Source organism: Mesoplodon densirostris, chromosome 10 (genome assembly GCF_025265405.1).
Source record: "Mesoplodon densirostris isolate mMesDen1 chromosome 10, mMesDen1 primary haplotype, whole genome shotgun sequence".
In the NCBI taxonomy this organism is placed as follows: domain Eukaryota; kingdom Metazoa; phylum Chordata; class Mammalia; order Artiodactyla; family Ziphiidae; genus Mesoplodon; species Mesoplodon densirostris.
The window spans coordinates 50426912-50449176 of record NC_082670.1 but is presented as its reverse complement, the minus strand read 5'-3'; positions in this window follow the sequence as shown (position 1 = coordinate 50449176).

The following is a 22265-nucleotide window of genomic DNA, read 5'->3' as shown; positions in this document are numbered from 1 at the left end:
GAAATATATAATCACCAAAGTCCTACGGAATGCCAAGAGAAGACTACTCAACATTCTGTCATAACGTACATGGGAAAAGGGTCCCAGGAAGAACAGACATATGTATATGTGTAAAAGAACCACATCTTGCACACCTACAACAAGCCAAACGTTGTAATCAAACTTGCTGTAATAAAAAATTTAAAATTAAATTGAAAACACGAACAAGAAGTAGTGAGACAAACTTGAGGGGCTTTCTCCTGGCACATTCCATTCTAAATTCCAATCTAGAACACGGCTTCCATTGAGGCTCTGTTGCCCTAGTAAACAGATTTGCTAAGGGAGAACTGCTGCCACTTTGTGGCCGTTTCACACAACAGCAGCTTTAATCCCAGCGCTAATGGTCAGTGGATATTCCAAATCATTGAGGCCTGTAAATGACACCTGCCCTGAAAACAAATCCTGGGGTCATATATCGACCAAAAAGTTCAAAAGACGTCCATATTTCAAAACGACAGTTTCAAGAGGAATATTTCACGCACATTAGTGTTCTGCTTCTTTTGCTTTCTTTCTTTTTTGGTTAAAAAAAAACGGGAATGGAAAAAGGCAACCCTCAGAATGGGCGAAAACATTCGCAAACGAATCAATGGACAAAGGTTTAATCTCCAATATATATAAACAGCTCACGCAGCTTAATATTAATAAAACAAACAACCCAATACAAAAATGGGAAGAAGATCTAAATAGACGTTTCTTCAAAGAAGTCACAGAGACGGCCAAGACGCACAAGAAAAGCTGCTCAACACCACTAATTATTAGAGAAATGCAAATCACAATGACCATGAGGTATCACCTCACACCTGTTAGAATCGGCATCATCAGAAAATCTACAAACAACAAATTCTGGGGAGGGTGTGGACAAAAGGAACCCTCTTCCACTATTGGTGGGAAGGTAAATTGATACAGTCACTATGGAGAACAGTATGGAGTTTCCTTAAAGAAACTAGAAATAGAATTACCATAGGATCCAGCAATCCCACTTCTGGGCATATACCCAGAGAAAACCATAAATCAAAAACACACATTCACCACAATGTTCATTGCAGCACTATTTACAATAGCCAGGTAATGGAAGCAACCTAAATGCCCACAGACAGAAGAATGGATAAAGATGTGGTACATATATAAAATGGGATATGACTCAGGCATGAAAAGGAAGGAAACTATGTTATTTGTAGAGAAGTCGGTGGATCTAGAGACTGTCATACAGAATGAAGTAACTCAGAATGAGCAAAACAAATATTCTGTCTTAATGCATGTATGTGGAACCTAGATATATGGTACAGATGAACAGGTTTGCAGGGCAGAAATAGAGAAACAGAGGTAGAGAACAAACGTATGGACACCAAGTCGGGGAAGCCATGGGGTGTTGGTGGTTAGATGAGTTAGGAGATAGGTATTGACCTGTATATATGTATATGAATAAAAGAGATAACTAATAATAACCTGCTGTATAGAAAAATAAATATAATTAAACTTCAAAATTTTTAGAAGTAAAATTTAAAAATAAAACAGAAAAAAGTTCTTCCCTTCACACAGATGTATTTCTATGAATGAATTATTTCCATGCTTATATCAATAAATACATAAAAGATGAATAAATTCTAACTTGAACCGAAAAAGAAAAAAAAACCTGAACCCAGCAGTTATACAGAGGAAAACCCTATCAGGGCACTTGCTCCAGCAGTAAACAATTCTGAAATTGGTCAGAGGTGGGGAATCATCTCCCATACAGCCAGCAGCCCGGACCCTCCACGCAAGGAGCATCCACATTGCAAAGCTGGGGGACCGTGCCGAGGCCTCTGTGAGTAAACGTGAGCTGAGCCCCAGGCCAGCTGCTGCTGAACTGTTCCCACCCTTCCCAGGTAAAACACCTGAATATGTACAAGGGCTTGAAAGCCTAGAGGAAGGGCCGTGGAGCCACACCAGCGACAGCACGCAGGCCAACTTGGTGCCTGCAGGCCAGCCAGGATGGTCCTGGCCCCAGGAGCTCTTCTGGAAGGTTTCCATTTCCCTGGCTGAGATACCCCTCCTGTCCTGGCACCCACTCCTTTTTTTCCTTCCTCACCTCAGCCCGGAGAGAAATTCCAGCGGAGGTTATGGGTGACACATCCTCTTCTTTACAGGTGGCAGCCTGGCAACTCCTGCAGAAAGTCCAGCAGAGCCCCACTCACACCGGGCCACCAACAAAGCCGTGGACCCTCAGACCCTCCCACTAGCACAGCCCCGAGACTGCTGACGGGACAGAGAATATGGAGTCAGGCACTGCTGCAGGGGCTATTGCTGCCTGGAGTGCTGTTTCTATTGACCTCAACCCAGGCACACCTGGGGAGGGCTTGCCGGCAGGGTCAGGCTGCCCAGGTCAGCTAATCCTCAGCCCTCAGGGAATCACATTGCAGAAAATGGACCTCGCTAAGACAGAATATTAGCCAAGGAAAAAAAGGGCACAATGCCATTTGCAGCACCGTAGATGAGTCTACAGGTAATCACGTGACTTGTAGTAAGTCAGAAAGTGAAAGACACATATCCTACGATATCACTTAAAGGTGTTACCTAAAAACGGATACCAGGGCAGATATTTCCACGGAGAAAGGCAATCACAGATTCATTAAACAAACTTATGGTTCACCAATGGAAAGGTGTGAGGATTGGATTCATTACGATATTGGGGTTAAGAGACATATACAAACACAGGTGAAATATATAATCACCAAAGACCTACGGAATGCCAAGAGAAGACTACTCAACATTCTGTCATAACGTACATGGGAAAAGGGTCCCAGAAAGAACAGACATATGTATATGTGTAAAAGAACCACATCTTGCACACCTACAACAAGCCAAACGTTGTAATCAAACTTGCTGTAATAAAAAAATTAAAAATTAAATTGAAAACACGAACAAGAAGTAGTGAGACAAACTTGAGGGGCTTTCTCCTGGCACATTCCATTCTAAATTCCAATCTAGAACACGGCTTCCATTGAGGCTCTGTTGCCCTAGTAAACAGATTTGCTAAGGGAGAACTGCTGCCACCTTGTGGCCGTTTCACACAACAGCAGCTTTTATCCCAGCGCTAATGGTCAGTGGATATTCCAAATCATTGAGGTCTGTAAATGACACCTGCCCTGAAAACAAATCCTGGGGTCATATATCGACCAAAAAGTTCAAAAGACGTCCATATTTCAAAACGACAGTTTCAAGAGGAATATTTCACGCACATTAGTGTTCTGCTTCTTTTGCTTTCTTTCTTTTTTGGTTAAAAAAAAACGGGAATGGAAAAAGGCAACCCTCAGAATGGGCGAAAACATTCGCAAACGAATCAATGGACAAAGGTTTAATCTCCAATATATATAAACAGCTCACGCAGCTTAATATTAATAAAACAAACAACCCAATACAAAAATGGGCAGAAGATCTAAATAGACGTTTCTTCAAAGAAGTCACAGAGACGGCCAAGACGCACATGAAAAGCTGCTCAACACCACTAATTATTAGAGAAATGCAAATCAAAACGACAATGAGGTATCACCTCACACCTGTTAGAATCGGCGTCATCAGAAAATCTACAAACAACAAATTCTGGGGAGGGTGTGGACAAAAGGAACCCTCTTCCACTATTGGTGGGAAGGTAAATTGATACAGTCACTATGGAGAACAGTATGGAGTTTCCTTAAAGAAACTAGAAATAGAATTACCATAGGATCCAGCAATCCCACTTCTGGGCATATACCCAGAGAAAACCATAAATCAAAAACACACATTCACCACAATGTTCATTGCAGCACTATTTACAATAGCCAGGTAATGGAAGCAACCTAAATGCCCACAGACAGAAGAATGGATAAAGATGTGGTACATATATAAAATGGGATATGACTCAGGCATGAAAAGGAAGGAAACTATGTTATTTGTAGAGAAGTCGGTGGATCTAGAGACTGTCATACAGAATGAAGTAACTCAGAATGAGCAAAACAAATATTCTGTCTTAATGCATGTATGTGGAACCTAGATATATGGTACAGATGAACAGGTTTGCAGGGCAGAAATAGAGAAACAGAGGTAGAGAACAAACGTATGGACACCAAGTCGGGGAAGCCATGGGGTGTTGGTGGTTAGATGAGTTAGGAGATAGGTATTGACCTGTATATATGTATATGAATAAAAGAGATAACTAATAATAACCTGCTGTATAGAAAAATAAATATAATTAAACTTCAAAATTTTTAGAAGTAAAATTTAAAAATAAAACAGAAAAAAGTTCTTCCCTTCACACAGATGTATTTCTATGAATGAATTATTTCCATGCTTATATCAATAAATACATAAAAGATGAATAAATTCTAACTTGAACCGAAAAAGAAAAAAAAACCTGAACCCAGCAGTTATACAGAGGAAAACCCTGTCAGGGCACTTGCTCCAGCAGTAAACAATTCTGAAATTGGTCAGAGGTGGGGAATCATCTCCCATACAGCCAGCAGCCCGGACCCTCCACGCAAGGAGCATCCACATTGCAAAGCTGGGGGACCGTGCCGAGGCCTCTGTGAGTAAACGTGAGCTGAGCCCCAGGCCAGCTGCTGCTGAACTGTTCCCACCCTTCCCAGGTAAAACACCTGAATATGTACAAGGGCTTGAAAGCCTAGAGGAAGGGCCGTGGAGCCACACCAGCGACAGCACGCAGGCCAACTTGGTGCCTGCAGGCCAGCCAGGATGGTCCTGGCCCCAGGAGCTCTTCTGGAAGGTTTCCATTTCCCTGGCTGAGATACCCCTCCTGTCCTGGCACCCACTCCTTTTTTTCCTTCCTCACCTCAGCCCGGAGAGAAATTCCAGCGGAGGTTATGGGTGACACATCCTCTTCTTTACAGGTGGCAGCCTGGCAACTCCTGCAGAAAGTCCAGCAGAGCCCCACTCACACCGGGCCACCAACAAAGCCGTGGACCCTCAGACCCTCCCACTAGCACAGCCCCGAGACTGCTGACGGGACAGAGAATATGGAGTCAGGCACTGCTGCAGGGGCTATTGCTGCCTGGAGTGCTGTTTCTATTGACCTCAACCCAGGCACACCTGGGGAGGGCTTGCCGGCAGGGTCAGGCTGCCCAGGTCAGCTAATCCTCAGCCCTCAGGGAATCACATTGCAGAAAATGGACCTCGCTAAGACAGAATATTAGCCAAGGGAAAAAAGGGCACAATTCCATTTGCAGCACCGTAGATGAGTCTACAGGTAATCACGTGACTTGTAGTAAGTCAGAAAGTGAAAGACACATATCATAGGATATCACTTATAGGTGTTACCTAAAAACGGATACCAGGGCAGATATTTCCACGGAGAAGGGCAATCACAGATTCATTAAACAAACTTATGGTTCACCAATGGAAAGGTGTGAGGATTGGATCATTACGATATTGGGGTTAAGAGACATATACAAACACAGGTGAAATATATAATCACCAAAGTCCTACGGAATGCCAAGAGAAGACTACTCAACATTCTGTCATAACGTACATGGGAAAAGGGTCCCAGGAAGAACAGACATATGTATATGTGTAAAAGAACCACATCTTGCACACCTACAACAAGCCAAACGTTGTAATCAAACTTGCTGTAATAAAAAATTTAAAATTAAATTGAAAACACGAACAAGAAGTAGTGAGACAAACTTGAGGGGCTTTCTCCTGGCACATTCCATTCTAAATTCCAATCTAGAACACGGCTTCCATTGAGGCTCTGTTGCCCTAGTAACCAGATTTGCTAAGGGAGAACTGCTGCCACCTTGTGGCCGTTTCACACAACAGCAGCTTTTATCCCAGCGCTAATGGTCAGTGGATATTCCAAATCATTGAGGTCTGTAAATGACACCTGCCCTGAAAACAAATCCTGGGGTCATATATCGACCAAAAAGTTCAAAAGACGTCCATATTTCAAAACGACAGTTTCAAGAGGAATATTTCACGCACATTAGTGTTCTGCTTCTTTTGCTTTCTTTCTTTTTTGGTTAAAAAAAAACGGGAATGGAAAAAGGCAACCCTCAGAATGGGCGAAAACATTCGCAAACGAATCAATGGACAAAGGTTTAATCTCCAATATATATAAACAGCTCACGCAGCTTAATATTAATAAAACAAACAACCCAATACAAAAATGGGCAGAAGATCTAAATAGACGTTTCTTCAAAGAAGTCACAGAGACGGCCAAGACGCACATGAAAAGCTGCTCAACACCACTAATTATTAGAGAAATGCAAATCAAAACGACAATGAGGTATCACCTCACACCTGTTAGAATCGGCGTCATCAGAAAATCTACAAACAACAAATTCTGGGGAGGGTGTGGACAAAAGGAACCCTCTTCCACTATTGGTGGGAAGGTAAATTGATACAGTCACTATGGAGAACAGTATGGAGTTTCCTTAAAGAAACTAGAAATAGAATTACCATAGGATCCAGCAATCCCACTTCTGGGCATATACCCAGAGAAAACCATAAATCAAAAACACACATTCACCACAATGTTCATTGCAGCACTATTTACAATAGCCAGGTAATGGAAGCAACCTAAATGCCCACAGACAGAAGAATGGATAAAGATGTGGTACATATATAAAATGGGATATGACTCAGGCATGAAAAGGAAGGAAACTATGTTATTTGTAGAGAAGTCGGTGGATCTAGAGACTGTCATACAGAATGAAGTAACTCAGAATGAGCAAAACAAATATTCTGTCTTAATGCATGTATGTGGAACCTAGATATATGGTACAGATGTACAGGTTTGCAGGGCAGAAATAGAGAAACAGAGGTAGAGAACAAACGTATGGACACCAAGTCGGGGAAGCCATGGGGTGTTGGTGGTTAGATGAGTTAGGAGATAGGTATTGACCTGTATATATGTATATGAATAAAAGAGATAACTAATAATAACCTGCTGTATAGAAAAATAAATATAATTAAACTTCAAAATTTTTAGAAGTAAAATTTAAAAATAAAACAGAAAAAAGTTCTTCCCTTCACACAGATGTATTTCTATGAATGAATTATTTCCATGCTTATATCAATAAATACATAAAAGATGAATAAATTCTAACTTGAACCGAAAAAGAAAAAAAAACCTGAACCCAGCAGTTATACAGAGGAAAACCCTGTCAGGGCACTTGCTCCAGCAGTAAACAATTCTGAAATTGGTCAGAGGTGGGGAATCATCTCCCATACAGCCAGCAGCCCGGACCCTCCACGCAAGGAGCATCCACATTGCAAAGCTGGGGGACCGTGCCGAGGCCTCTGTGAGTAAACGTGAGCTGAGCCCCAGGCCAGCTGCTGCTGAACTGTTCCCACCCTTCCCAGGTAAAACACCTGAATATGTACAAGGGCTTGAAAGCCTAGAGGAAGGGCCGTGGAGCCACACCAGCGACAGCACGCAGGCCAACTTGGTGCCTGCAGGCCAGCCAGGATGGTCCTGGCCCCAGGAGCTCTTCTGGAAGGTTTCCATTTCCCTGGCTGAGATACCCCTCCTGTCCTGGCACCCACTCCTTTTTTTCCTTCCTCACCTCAGCCCGGAGAGAAATTCCAGCGGAGGTTATGGGTGACACATCCTCTTCTTTACAGGTGGCAGCCTGGCAACTCCTGCAGAAAGTCCAGCAGAGCCCCACTCACACCGGGCCACCAACAAAGCCGTGGACCCTCAGACCCTCCCACTAGCACAGCCCCGAGACTGCTGACGGGACAGAGAATATGGAGTCAGGCACTGCTGCAGGGGCTATTGCTGCCTGGAGTGCTGTTTCTATTGACCTCAACCCAGGCACACCTGGGGAGGGCTTGCCGGCAGGGTCAGGCTGCCCAGGTCAGCTAATCCTCAGCCCTCAGGGAATCACATTGCAGAAAATGGACCTCGCTAAGACAGAATATTAGCCAAGGGAAAAAAGGGCACAATTCCATTTGCAGCACCGTAGATGAGTCTACAGGTAATCACGTGACTTGTAGTAAGTCAGAAAGTGAAAGACACATATCATAGGATATCACTTATAGGTGTTACCTAAAAACGGATACCAGGGCAGATATTTCCACGGAGAAGGGCAATCACAGATTCATTAAACAAACTTATGGTTCACCAATGGAAAGGTGTGAGGATTGGATCATTACGATATTGGGGTTAAGAGACATATACAAACACAGGTGAAATATATAATCACCAAAGTCCTACGGAATGCCAAGAGAAGACTACTCAACATTCTGTCATAACCTACATGGGAAAAGGGTCCCAGGAAGAACAGACATATGTATATGTGTAAAAGAACCACATCTTGCACACCTACAACAAGCCAAACGTTGTAATCAAACTTGCTGTAATAAAAAATTAAAAATTAAATTGAAAACACGAACAAGAAGTAGTGAGACAAACTTGAGGGGCTTTCTCCTGGCACATTCCATTCTAAATTCCAATCTAGAACACGGCTTCCATTGAGGCTCTGTTGCCCTAGTAAACAGATTTGCTAAGGGAGAACTGCTGCCACTTTGTGGCCGTTTCACACAACAGCAGCTTTAATCCCAGCGCTAATGGTCAGTGGATATTCCAAATCATTGAGGCCTGTAAATGACACCTGCCCTGAAAACAAATCCTGGGGTCATATATCGACCAAAAAGTTCAAAAGACGTCCATATTTCAAAACGACAGTTTCAAGAGGAATATTTCACGCACATTAGTGTTCTGCTTCTTTTGCTTTCTTTCTTTTTTGGTTAAAAAAAAACGGGAATGGAAAAAGGCAACCCTCAGAATGGGCGAAAACATTCGCAAACGAATCAATGGACAAAGGTTTAATCTCCAATATATATAAACAGCTCACGCAGCTTAATATTAATAAAACAAACAACCCAATACAAAAATGGGCAGAAGATCTAAATAGACGTTTCTTCAAAGAAGTCACAGAGACGGCCAAGACGCACAAGAAAAGCTGCTCAACACCACTAATTATTAGAGAAATGCAAATCACAATGACCATGAGGTATCACCTCACACCTGTTAGAATCGGCATCATCAGAAAATCTACAAACAACAAATTCTGGGGAGGGTGTGGACAAAAGGAACCCTCTTCCACTATTGGTGGGAAGGTAAATTGATACAGTCACTATGGAGAACAGTATGGAGTTTCCTTAAAGAAACTAGAAATAGAATTACCATAGGATCCAGCAATCCCACTTCTGGGCATATACCCAGAGAAAACCATAAATCAAAAACACACATTCACCACAATGTTCATTGCAGCACTATTTACAATAGCCAGGTAATGGAAGCAACCTAAATGCCCACAGACAGAAGAATGGATAAAGATGTGGTACATATATAAAATGGGATATGACTCAGGCATGAAAAGGAAGGAAACTATGTTATTTGTAGAGAAGTCGGTGGATCTAGAGACTGTCATACAGAATGAAGTAACTCAGAATGAGCAAAACAAATATTCTGTCTTAATGCATGTATGTGGAACCTAGATATATGGTACAGATGAACAGGTTTGCAGGGCAGAAATAGAGAAACAGAGGTAGAGAACAAACGTATGGACACCAAGTCGGGGAAGCCATGGGGTGTTGGTGGTTAGATGAGTTAGGAGATAGGTATTGACCTGTATATATGTATATGAATAAAAGAGATAACTAATAATAACCTGCTGTATAGAAAAATAAATATAATTAAACTTCAAAATTTTTAGAAGTAAAATTTAAAAATAAAACAGAAAAAAGTTCTTCCCTTCACACAGATGTATTTCTATGAATGAATTATTTCCATGCTTATATCAATAAATACATAAAAGATGAATAAATTCTAACTTGAACCGAAAAAGAAAAAAAAACCTGAACCCAGCAGTTATACAGAGGAAAACCCTATCAGGGCACTTGCTCCAGCAGTAAACAATTCTGAAATTGGTCAGAGGTGGGGAATCATCTCCCATACAGCCAGCAGCCCGGACCCTCCACGCAAGGAGCAACCACATTGCAAAGCTGGGGGACCGTGCCGAGGCCTCTGTGAGTAAACGTGAGCTGAGCCCCAGGCCAGCTGCTGCTGAACTGTTCCCACCCTTCCCAGGTAAAACACCTGAATATGTACAAGGGCTTGAAAGCCTAGAGGAAGGGCCGTGGAGCCACACCAGCGACAGCACGCAGGCCAACTTGGTGCCTGCAGGCCAGCCAGGATGGTCCTGGCCCCAGGAGCTCTTCTGGAAGGTTTCCATTTCCCTGGCTGAGATACCCCTCCTGTCCTGGCACCCACTCCTTTTTTTCCTTCCTCACCTCAGCCCGGAGAGAAATTCCAGCGGAGGTTATGGGTGACACATCCTCTTCTTTACAGGTGGCAGCCTGGCAACTCCTGCAGAAAGTCCAGCAGAGCCCCACTCACACCGGGCCACCAACAAAGCCGTGGACCCTCAGACCCTCCCACTAGCACAGCCCCGAGACTGCTGACGGGACAGAGAATATGGAGTCAGGCACTGCTGCAGGGGCTATTGCTGCCTGGAGTGCTGTTTCTATTGACCTCAACCCAGGCACACCTGGGGAGGGCTTGCCGGCAGGGTCAGGCTGCCCAGGTCAGCTAATCCTCAGCCCTCAGGGAATCACATTGCAGAAAATGGACCTCGCTAAGACAGAATATTAGCCAAGGAAAAAAAGGGCACAATGCCATTTGCAGCACCGTAGATGAGTCTACAGGTAATCACGTGACTTGTAGTAAGTCAGAAAGTGAAAGACACATATCCTACGATATCACTTAAAGGTGTTACCTAAAAACGGATACCAGGGCAGATATTTCCACGGAGAAAGGCAATCACAGATTCATTAAACAAATTTATGGTTCACCAATGGAAAGGTGTGAGGATTGGATTCATTACGATATTGGGGTTAAGAGACATATACAAACACAGGTGAAATATATAATCACCAAAGACCTACGGAATGCCAAGAGAAGACTACTCAACATTCTGTCATAACGTACATGGGAAAAGGGTCCCAGAAAGAACAGACATATGTATATGTGTAAAAGAACCACATCTTGCACACCTACAACAAGCCAAACGTTGTAATCAAACTTGCTGTAATAAAAAATTAAAAATTAAATTGAAAACACGAACAAGAAGTAGTGAGACAAACTTGAGGGGCTTTCTCCTGGCACATTCCATTCTAAATTCCAATCTAGAACACGGCTTCCATTGAGGCTCTGTTGCCCTAGTAAACAGATTTGCTAAGGGAGAACTGCTGCCACCTTGTGGCCGTTTCACACAACAGCAGCTTTAATCCCAGCGCTAATGGTCAGTGATTCCAAATCATTGAGGCCTGTAAATGACACCTGCCCTGAAAACAAATCCTGGGGTCATATATCGACCAAAAAGTTCAAAAGACGTCCATATTTCAAAACGACAGTTTCAAGAGGAATATTTCACGCACATTAGTGTTCTGCTTCTTTTGCTTTCTTTCTTTTTTGGTTAAAAAAAACGGGAATGGAAAAAGGCAACCCTCAGAATGGGCGAAAACATTCGCAAACGAATCAATGGACAAAGGTTTAATCTCCAATATATATAAACAGCTCACGCAGCTTAATAATAAAACAAACAACCCAATACAAAAATGGGCAGAAGATCTAAATAGACGTTTCTTCAAAGAAGTCACAGAGACGGCCAAGACGCACATGAAAAGCTGCTCAACACCACTAATTATTAGAGAAATGCAAATCAAAACGACAATGAGGTATCACCTCACACCTGTTAGCATCGGCGTCATCAGAAAATCTACAAACAACAAATTCTGGGGAGGGTGTGGACAAAAGGAACCCTCTTCCACTATTGGTGGGAAGGTAAATTGATACAGTCACTATGGAGAACAGTATGGAGTTTCCTTAAAGAAACTAGAAATAGAATTACCATAGGATCCAGCAATCCCACTTCTGGGCATATACCCAGAGAAAACCATAAATCAAAAACACACATTCACCACAATGTTCATTGCAGCACTATTTACAATAGCCAGGTAATGGAAGCAACCTAAATGCCCACAGACAGAAGAATGGATAAAGATGTGGTACATATATAAAATGGGATATGACTCAGCCATGAAAAGGAAGGAAACTATGTTATTTGTAGAGAAGTCGGTGGATCTAGAGACTGTCATACAGAATGAAGTAACTCAGAATGAGCAAAACAAATATTCTGTCTTCATGCATGTATGTGGAACCTAGATATATGGTACAGATGAACAGGTTTGCAGGGCAGAAATAGAGAAACAGAGGTAGAGAACAAACGTATGGACACCAAGTCGGGGAAGCCATGGGGTGTTGGTGGTCAGATGAGTTGGGAGATAGGTATTGACCTGTATATATGTATATGAATAAAATAGATAACTAATAATAACCTGCTGTGTAGAAAAATAAATATAATTAAACTTCAAAATATTTAGAAGTAAAATTTAAAAATAAAACAGAAAAAAGTTCTTCCCTTCACACAGATGTATTTCTATGAATGAATTATTTCCATGCTTATATCAATAAATACATAAATGATGAATAAATTCTAACTTGAACCAAAAAAGAAAAAAAAAAACCTGAACCCAGCAGTTATACAGAGGAAAACACTATCAGGGCACTTGCTCCAGCGGTAAACAATTCTGAAATTGGTCAGAGGTGGGGAATCATCTCCCATACAGCCAGCAGCCCGGCCCCCCCACACAAGGAGCGTCCTCATTGCAAAGTTGGGGGACCGTGCCGAGGCCTCTGTGAGTAAACGTGAGCTGAGCCCCAGGCCAGCTGCTGCTGAACTGTTCCCACCCTTCCCAGGTAAAACACCTGCATATGTACAAGGGCTTGAAAGCCTAGAGGAAGGGCCGTGGAGCCACACCAGTGACAGCACGCAGGCCAACTTGGTGCCTGCAGGCCAGCCAGGATGGTCCTGGCCCCGGGAGCTCTTCTGGAAGCTTTCCATTTCCCTGGCTGAGATACCCCTCCTGTCCCGGCCCCCACTCCTTGTTTTCCTTCCACACCTCAGCCCGGAGAGAAATTCCAGCAGAGGTTATGGGTGACACATCCTCTTCTTTACAGGTGGCAGCCTGGCAACTCCTGCAAAAAGTCCAGCAGAGCCCCACTCACACCGGGCCACCAACAAAGCCATTGACCCTCACACCCTCCCACTAGCACAGCCCCGAGACTGCTGACGGGGCAGAGAATATGGAGTCAGGCACAGCTGCAGGGGCTATTGCTGCCTGGAGTGCTGTTTCTATTGACCTCAACCCAGGCACACCTGGGGAGGGCTTGCCGGCAGGGTCAGGCTGCCCAGGTCAGCTAATCCTCAGCCCTCAGGGAATCACATTGCAGAAAATGGACCTCGCTAAGACAGAATATTAGCCAAGGAAAAAAAGGGCACAATGCCATTTGCAGCACCGTAGATGAGTCTACAGGTAATCATGTGACTTGTAGTAAGTCAGAAAGTGAAAGACACATATCCTAGGATATCACTTATTGGTGTTACCTAAAAACGGATACCAGGGCAGATATTTCCACGGAGAAGGGCAATCACAGATTCATTAAACAAACTTATGGTTCACCAATGGAAAGGTGTGAGGATTGGATCATTATGATATTGGGGTTAAGAGACATATACAAACACAGGTGAAATATATAATCACCAAAGACCTACGGAATGCCAAGAGAAGACTACTCAACATTCTGTCATAACGAACATGGGAAAAGGGTCCCAGGAAGAACAGACATATGTATATGTTTAAAAGAACCACATCTTGCACACCTACAACAAGCCAAACGTTGTAATCAAACTTGCTGTAATAAAAAATTAAAAATTAAATTGAAAACACGAACAAGAAGTAGTGAGACAAACTTGAGGGGCTTTCTCCTGGCACATTCCATTCTAAATTCCAATCTAGAACACGGCTTCCATTGAGGCTCTGTTGCCCTAGTAAACAGATTTGCTAAGGGAGAACTGCTGCCACCTTGTGGCCGTTTCACACAACAGCAGCTTTAATCCCAGCGCTAATGGTCAGTGGATATTCCAAATCATTGAGGCCTGTAAATGACACCTACCCTGAAAACAAATCCTGGGGTCATATTTCGACCAAAAAGTTCAAAAGAGGTCCATATTTCAAAACGACAGTTTCAAGAGGAATATTTCACGAACATTAGTGTTCTGCTTCTTTTGCTTTCTTTCTTTTTTGGTTAAAAAAAAAACGGGAATGGAAAAAGGCAACCCTCAGAATGGGCGAACACATTCGCAAACGAATCAATGGACAAAGGTTTAATCTCCAATATATATAAACAGCTCACACAGCTTAATATTAATAAAACAAACAACCCAATACAAAAATGGGCAGAAGATCTAAATAGACGTTTCTTCAAAGAAGTCACAGAGACGGCCAAGATGCACATGTAAAGCTGCTCAACACCACTAATTATTAGAGAAATGCAAATCAAAACGACAATGAGGTATCACCTCACACCTGTTAGAATCGGCGTCATCAGAAAATCTACAAACAACAAATTCTGGGGAGGGTGTGGACAAAAGGAACCCTCTTCCACTATTGGTGGGAAGGTAAATTGATACAGTCACTATGGAGAACAGTATGGAGTTTCCTTAAAGAAACTAGAAATAGAATTACCATAGAATCCAGCAATCCCACTTCTGGGCATATACCCAGAGAAAACCATAAATCAAAAACACACATTCACCACAATGTTCATTGCAGCACTATTTACAATAGCCAGGTAATGGAAGCAACCTAAATGCCCACAGACAGAAGAATGGATAAAGATGTGGTACATATATAAAATGGGATATGACTCAGCCATGAAAAGGAAGGAAACTATGTTATTTGTAGAGAAGTCGGTGGATCTAGAGACTGTCATACAGAATGAAGTAACTCAGAATGAGCAAAACAAATATTCTGTCTTAATGCATGTATGTGGAACCTAGATATATGGTACAGATGAACAGGTTTGCAGGGCAGAAATAGAGAAACAGAGGTAGAGAACAAACGTATGGACACCAAGTCGGGGAAGCCATGGGGTGTTGGTGGTCAGATGAGTTGGGAGATAGGTATTGACCTGTATATATGTATATGAATAAAATAGATAACTAATAATAACCTGCTGTATAGAAAAATAAATATAATTAAACTTCAAAATTTTTAGAAGTAAAATTTAAAAATAAAACAGAAAAAAGTTATTCCCTTCACACAGATGTATTTCTATGAATGAATTATTTCCATGCTTATATCAATAAATACATAAAAGATGAATAAATTCTAACTTGAACCAAAAAAGAAAAAAAAAACCTGAACCCAGCAGTTATACAGAGGAAAACCCTATCAGGGCACTTGCTCCAGCGGTAAAGAATTCTGAAATTGGTCAGAGGTGGGGAATCATCTCCCATACAGCCAGCAGCCCTGCCCCCCCCACGCAAGGAGCGTCCTCATTGCAAAGCTGGGGGACCGTGCCGAGGCCTCTGTGAGTAAACGTGAGCTGAGCCCCAGGCCAGCTGCTGCTGAACTGTTCCCACCCTTCCCAGGTAAAACACCTGAATATGTACAAGGGCTTGAAAGCCTAGAGGAAGGGCCGTGGAGCCACACCAGCGACAGCACGCAGGCCAACTTGGTGCCTGCAGGCCAGCCAGGATGGTCCTGGCCCCGGGAGCTCTTCTGGAAGGTTTCCATTTCCCTGGCTGAGATACCCCTCCTGTCCTGGCGCCCACTCCTTTTTTTCCTTCCTCACCTCAGCCCGGAGAGAAATTCCAGTGGAAGTTATGGGTGACACATCCTCTTCTTTACAGGTGGCAGCCTGGCAACTCCTGCAGAAAGTCCAGCAGAGCCCCACTCACACCGGGCCACCAACAAAGCCGTGGACCCTCACAACCTCCCAATAGCACAGAACCGAGACTGCTGACGGGGCAGAGAATATGGAGTCAGGCACAGCTGCAGGGGCTATTGCTGCCTGGAGTGCTGTTTCTATTGACCTCAACCCAGGCACACCTGGGGAGGGCTTGCCGGCAGGGTCAGGCTGCCCAGGTCAGCTAATCCTCAGCCCTCAGGGAATCACATTGCAGAAAATGGACCTCGCTAAGACAGAATATTAGCCAAGGAAAAAAAGGGCACAATGCCATTTGCATCACCGTAGATGAGTCTACAGATAATCACGTGACTTGTAGTAAGTCAGAAAGTGAAAGACACATATCCTAGGATATCACTTATAGGTGTTACCTAAAAACGGATACCAGGGCAGATATTTCCACGGAGAAGGGCAATCACAGATTCATTAAACAAACTTATGGTTCACCAATGGAAAGGTGTGAGGATTGGATTCATTACGATATTGGGGTTAAGAGACATATACAAACACAGGTGAAATATATAATCACCAAAGACCTACGGAATGCCAAGAGAAGACTACTCAACATTCTGTCATAACGTACATGGGAAAAGGGTCCCAGAAAGAACAGACATATGTATATGTGTAAAAGAACCACATCTTGCACACCTACAACAAGCCAAACGTTGTAATCAAACTTGCTGTAATAAAAAATTAAAAATTAAATTGAAAACACGAACAAGAAGTAGTGAGACAAACTTGAGGGGCTTTCTCCTGGCACATTCCATTCTAAATTCCAATCTAGAACACGGCTTCCATTGAGGCTCTGTTGCCCTAGTAAACAGATTTGCTAAGGGAGAACTGCTGCCACCTTGTGGCCGTTTCACACAACAGCAGCTTTAATCCCAGCGCTAATGGTCAGTGGATATTCCAAATCATTGAGGCCTGTAAATGACACCTGCCCTGAAAACAAATCCTGGGGTCATATATCGACCAAAAAGTTCAAAAGACGTCCATATTTCAAAACGACAGTTTCAAGAGGAATATTTCACGCACATTAGTGTTCTGCTTCTTTTGCTTTCTTTCTTTTTTGGTTAAAAAAAAACGGGAATGGAAAAAGGCAACCCTCAGAATGGGCGAAAACATTCGCAAACGAATCAATGGACAAAGGTTTAATCTCCAATATATATAAACAGCTCACGCAGCTTAATATTAATAAAACAAACAACCCAATACAAAAATGGGAAGAAGATCTAAATAGACGTTTCTTCAAAGAAGTCACAGAGACGGCCAAGACGCACATGAAAAGCTGCTCAACACCACTAATTTTTAGAGAAATGCAAATCAAAACGACAATGAGGTATCACCTCACACCTGTTAGAATCGGCGTCATCAGAAAATCTACAAACAACAAATTCTGGGGAGGGTGTGGACAAAAGGATCCCTCTTCCACTATTGGCGGGAAGGTAAATTGATACAGTCACTATGGAGAACAGTATGGAGTTTCCTTAAAGAAACTAGAAATAGAATTACCATAGAATCCAGCAATCCCACTTCTGGGCATATACCCAGAGAAAACCATAAATCAAAAACACACATTCACCACAATGTTCATTGCAGCACTATTTACAATAGCCAGGTAATGGAAGCAACCTAAATGCCCACAGACAGAAGAATGGATAAAGATGTGGTCCATATATAAAATGGGATATGACTCAGCCATGAAAAGGAAGGAAACTATGTTATTTGTAGAGAAGTCGGTGGATCTAGAGACTGTCATACAGAATGAAGTAACTCAGAATGAGCAAAACAAATATTCTGTCTTAATGCATGTATGTGGAACCTAGATATATGGTACAGATGAACAGGTTTGCAGGGCAGAAATAGAGAAACAGAGGTAGAGAACAAACGTATGGACACCAAGTCGGGGAAGCCATGGGGTGTTGGTGGTCAGATGAGTTGGGAGATAGGTATTGACCTGTATATATGTATATGAATAAAATAGATAACTAATAATAACCTGCTGTATAGAAAAATAAATATAATTAAACTTCAAAATTTTTAGAAGTAAAATTTAAAAATAAAACAGAAAAAAGTTCTTCCCTTCACACAGATGTATTTCTATGAATGAATTATTTCCATGCTTATATCAATAAATACATAAAAGATGAATAAATTCTAACTTGAACCAAAAAAGAAAAAAAAACCTGAACCCAGCAGTTATACAGAGGAAAACCCTATCAGGGCACTTGCTCCAGCGGTAAACAATTCTGAAATTGGTCAGAGGTGGGGAATCATCTCCCATACAGCCAGCAGCCCGGCCCCCCCACACAAGGAGCGTCCTCATTGCAAAGTTGGGGGACCGTGCCGAGGCCTCTGTGAGTAAACGTGAGCTGAGCCCCAGGCCAGCTGCTGCTGAACTGTTCCCACCCTTCCCAGGTAAAACACCTGAATATGTACAAGGGCTTGAAAGCCTACAGGAAGGGCCGTGGAGCCACACCAGTGACAGCACGCAGGCCAACTTGGTGCCTGCAGGCCAGCCAGGATGGTCCTGGCCCCGGGCGCTCTTCTGGAAGCTTTCCATTTCCCTGGCTGAGATACCCCTCCTGTCCCGGCCCCCACTCCTTGTTTTCCTTCCTCACCTCAGCCCGGAGAGAAATTCCAGCGGAGGTTATGGGTGACACATCCTGTTCTTTACAGGTGGCAGCCTGGCAACTCCTGCAGAAAGTCCAGCAGAGCCCCACTCACACCGGGCCACCAACAAAGCCGTGGACCCTCACACCCTCCCACCAGCACAGCCCCGAGACTGCTGACGGGGCAGAGAATATGGAGTCAGGCACAGCTGCAGGGGCTATTGCTGCCTGGAGTGCTGTTTCTATTGACCTCAACCCAGGCACACCTGGGGAGGGCTTGCCGGCAGGGTCAGGCTGCCCAGGTCAGCTAATCCTCAGCCCTCAGTTAATCACATTGCAGAAAATGGACCTCGCTAAGACAGAATATTAGCCAAGGAAAAAAAGGGCACAATGCCATTTGCAGCACCGTAGATGAGTCTACAGGTAATCACGTGACTTGTAGTAAGTCAGAAAGTGAAAGACACATATCGTAGGATATCACTTATAGGTGTTACCTAAAAACGGATACCAGGGCAGATATTTCCACGGAGAAAGGTAATCACAGATTCATTAAACAAACTTATGGTTCACCAATGGAAAGGTGTGATGATTGGATCATTATGATATTGGGGTTAAGAGACATATACAAACACAGGTGAAATATATAATCACCAAAGACCTACAGAATGCCAAGAGACTACTCAACATTCTGTCATAACGAACATGGGAAAAGGGTCCCAGGAAAAACAGACATATGTATATGTTTAAAAGAACCACATCTTGCACACCTACAACAAGCCAAACGTTGTAATCAAACTTGCTGTAATAAAAAATAAAAAATTAAATTAAAAACACGAACAAGAAGTAGTGAGACAAACTTGAGGGGCTTTCTCCTGGCACATTCCATTCTAAATTCCAATCTAGAACACGGCTTCCATTGAGGCTCTGTTACCTTAGTAACCAGATTTGCTAAGGGAGAACTGCTGCCACCTTGTGGCCGTTTCACACAACAGCAGCTTTAATCCCAGCGCTAATAGTCAGTGGATATTCCAAATCATTGCAGGCCTGTAAATGACACCTGCCCTGAAAACAAATCCTGGGGTCATATATCGACCAAAAAGTTCAAAAGACGTCCATATTTCAAAATGACAGTTTCAAGAGGAATATTTCACGCACATTAGTGTTCTGCTTCTTTTGCTTTCTTTCTTTTTTGGTTAAAAAAAAACGGGAATGGAAAAAGGCAACCCTCAGAATGGGCGAAAACATTCGCAAACGAATCAATGGACAAAGGTTTAATCTCCAATATATATAAACAGCTCACGCAGCTTAATATTAATAAAACAAACAACCCAATACAAAAATGGGCAGAAGATCTAAATAGACGTTTCTTCAAAGAAGTCACAGAGACGGCCAAGACGCACATGAAAAGCTGCTCAACACCACTAATTATTAGAGAAATGCAAATCAAAATGACAATGAGGTATCACCTCACACCTGTTAGAATCGGCGTCATCAGAAAATCTACAAACAACAAATTCTGGGGAGGGTGTGGACAAAAGGAACCCTCTTCCACTATTGGTGGGAAGGTAAATTGATACAGTCACTATGGAGAACAGTATGGAGTTTCCTTAAAGAAACTAGAAATAGAATTACCATAGAATCCAGCAATCCCACTTCTGGGCATATACCCAGAGAAAACCATAAATCAAAAACACACATTCACCACAATGTTCATTGCAGCACTATTTACAATAGCCAGGTAATGGAAGCAACCTAAATGCCCACAGACAGAAGAATGGATAAAGATGTGGTACATATATAAAATGCGATATGACTCAGCCATGAAAAGGAAGGAAACTATGTTATTTGTAGAGAAGTCGGTGGATCTAGAGACTGTCATACAGAATGAAGTAAGTCAGAGAGAGCAAAACAAATATTCTGTCTTCATGCATGTATGTGGAACCTAGATATATGGTACAAATGAACAGGTTTGCAGGGCAGAAATAGAGAAACAGAGGTAGAGAACAAACGTATGGACACCAAGTCGGGGAAGCCATGGGGTGTTGGTGGTCAGATGAGTTGGGAGATAGGTATTGACCTGTATATATGTATATGAATAAAATAGATAACTAATAATAACCTGCTGTATAGAAAAATAAATATAATTAAACTTTAAAATTTTTAGAAGTAAAATTTAAAAATAAAACAGAAAAAAGTTCTTCCCTTCACACAGATGTATTTCTGTGAATGAATTATTTCCATGCTTATATCAATAAATACATAAAAGATGAATAAATTCTAACTTGAACCAAAAAAGAAAAAAAAAAAACCTGAACCCAGCAGTTATACAGAGGAAAACCCTATCAGGGCACTTGCTCCAGCGGTAAACAATTCTGAAATTGGTCAGAGGTGGGGAATCATCTCCCATACAGCCAGCAGCCCGGCCCCCCCACACAAGGAGCGTCCTCATTGCAAAGTTGGGGGACCATGCCGAGGCCTCTGTGAGTAAACGTGAGCTGAGCCCCAGGCCAGCTGCTGCTGAACTGTTCCCACCCTTCCCAGGTAAAACACCTGAATATGTACAAGGGATTGAAAGCCTAGAGGAAGGGCCGTGGAGCCACACCAGTGATAGCACGCAGGCCAACTTGGTGCCTGCAGGCCAGCCAGGATGGTCCTGGCCCCGGGCGCTCTTCTGGAAGCTTTCCATTTCCCTGGCTGAGATACCCCTCCTGTCCCGGCCCCCACTCCTTGTTTTCCTTCCTCACCTCAGCCCGGAGAGAAATTCCAGCGGAGGTTATGGGAGACACATCCTCTTCTTTACAGGTGGCAGCCTGGCAACTCCTGCAGAAAGTCCAGCAGAACCCCACTCACACCGGGCCACCAACAAAGCCGTGGACCCTCACACCATCCCACCAGCACAGCCCCGAGACTGCTGACGGGGCAGAGAATATGGAGTCAGGCACAGCTGCAGGGGCTATTGCTGCCTGGAGTGCTGTTTCTATTGACCTCAACCCAGGCACACCTGGGGAGGGCTTGCCGGCAGGGTCAGGCTGCCCAGGTCAGCTAATCCTCAGCCCTCAGGGAATCACATTGCAGAAAATGGACCTCGCTAAGACAGAATATTAGCCAAGGGAAAAAAGGGCACAATGCCATTTGCAGCACCGTAGATGAGTCTACAGGTAATCACGTGACTTGTAGTAAGTCAGAAAGTAAAAGACACATATCATAGGATATCACTTATAGGTGTTACCTAAAAACGGATACCAGGGCAGATATTTCCACGGAGAAGGGCAATCACAGATTCATTAAACAAACTTATGGTTCACCAATGGAAAGGTGTGAGGATTGGATAATTATGATATTGGGGTTAAGAGACATATACAAACACAGGTGAAATATATAATCACCAAAGACCTACAGAATGCCAAGAGAAGACTACTCAACATTCTGTCATAACGTACATGGGAAAAGGGTCCCAGGAAGAACAGACTTATGTATATGTTTAAAAGAACCACATCTTGCACACCTACAACAAGCCAAACGTTGTAATCAAACTTGCTGCAATAAAAAATTAAAAATTAAATTGAAAACACGAAGAAGAAGTAGTGAGACAAACTTGAGGGGCTTTCTCCTGGCACATTCCATTCTAAATTCCAATCTAGAACACAGCTTCCATTGAGGCTCTGTTGCCCTAGTAAACAGATTTGCTAAGGGAGAACTGCTGCCACCTTGTGGCCGTTTCACACAACAGCAGCTTTAATCCCAGCGCTAATGGTCAGTGG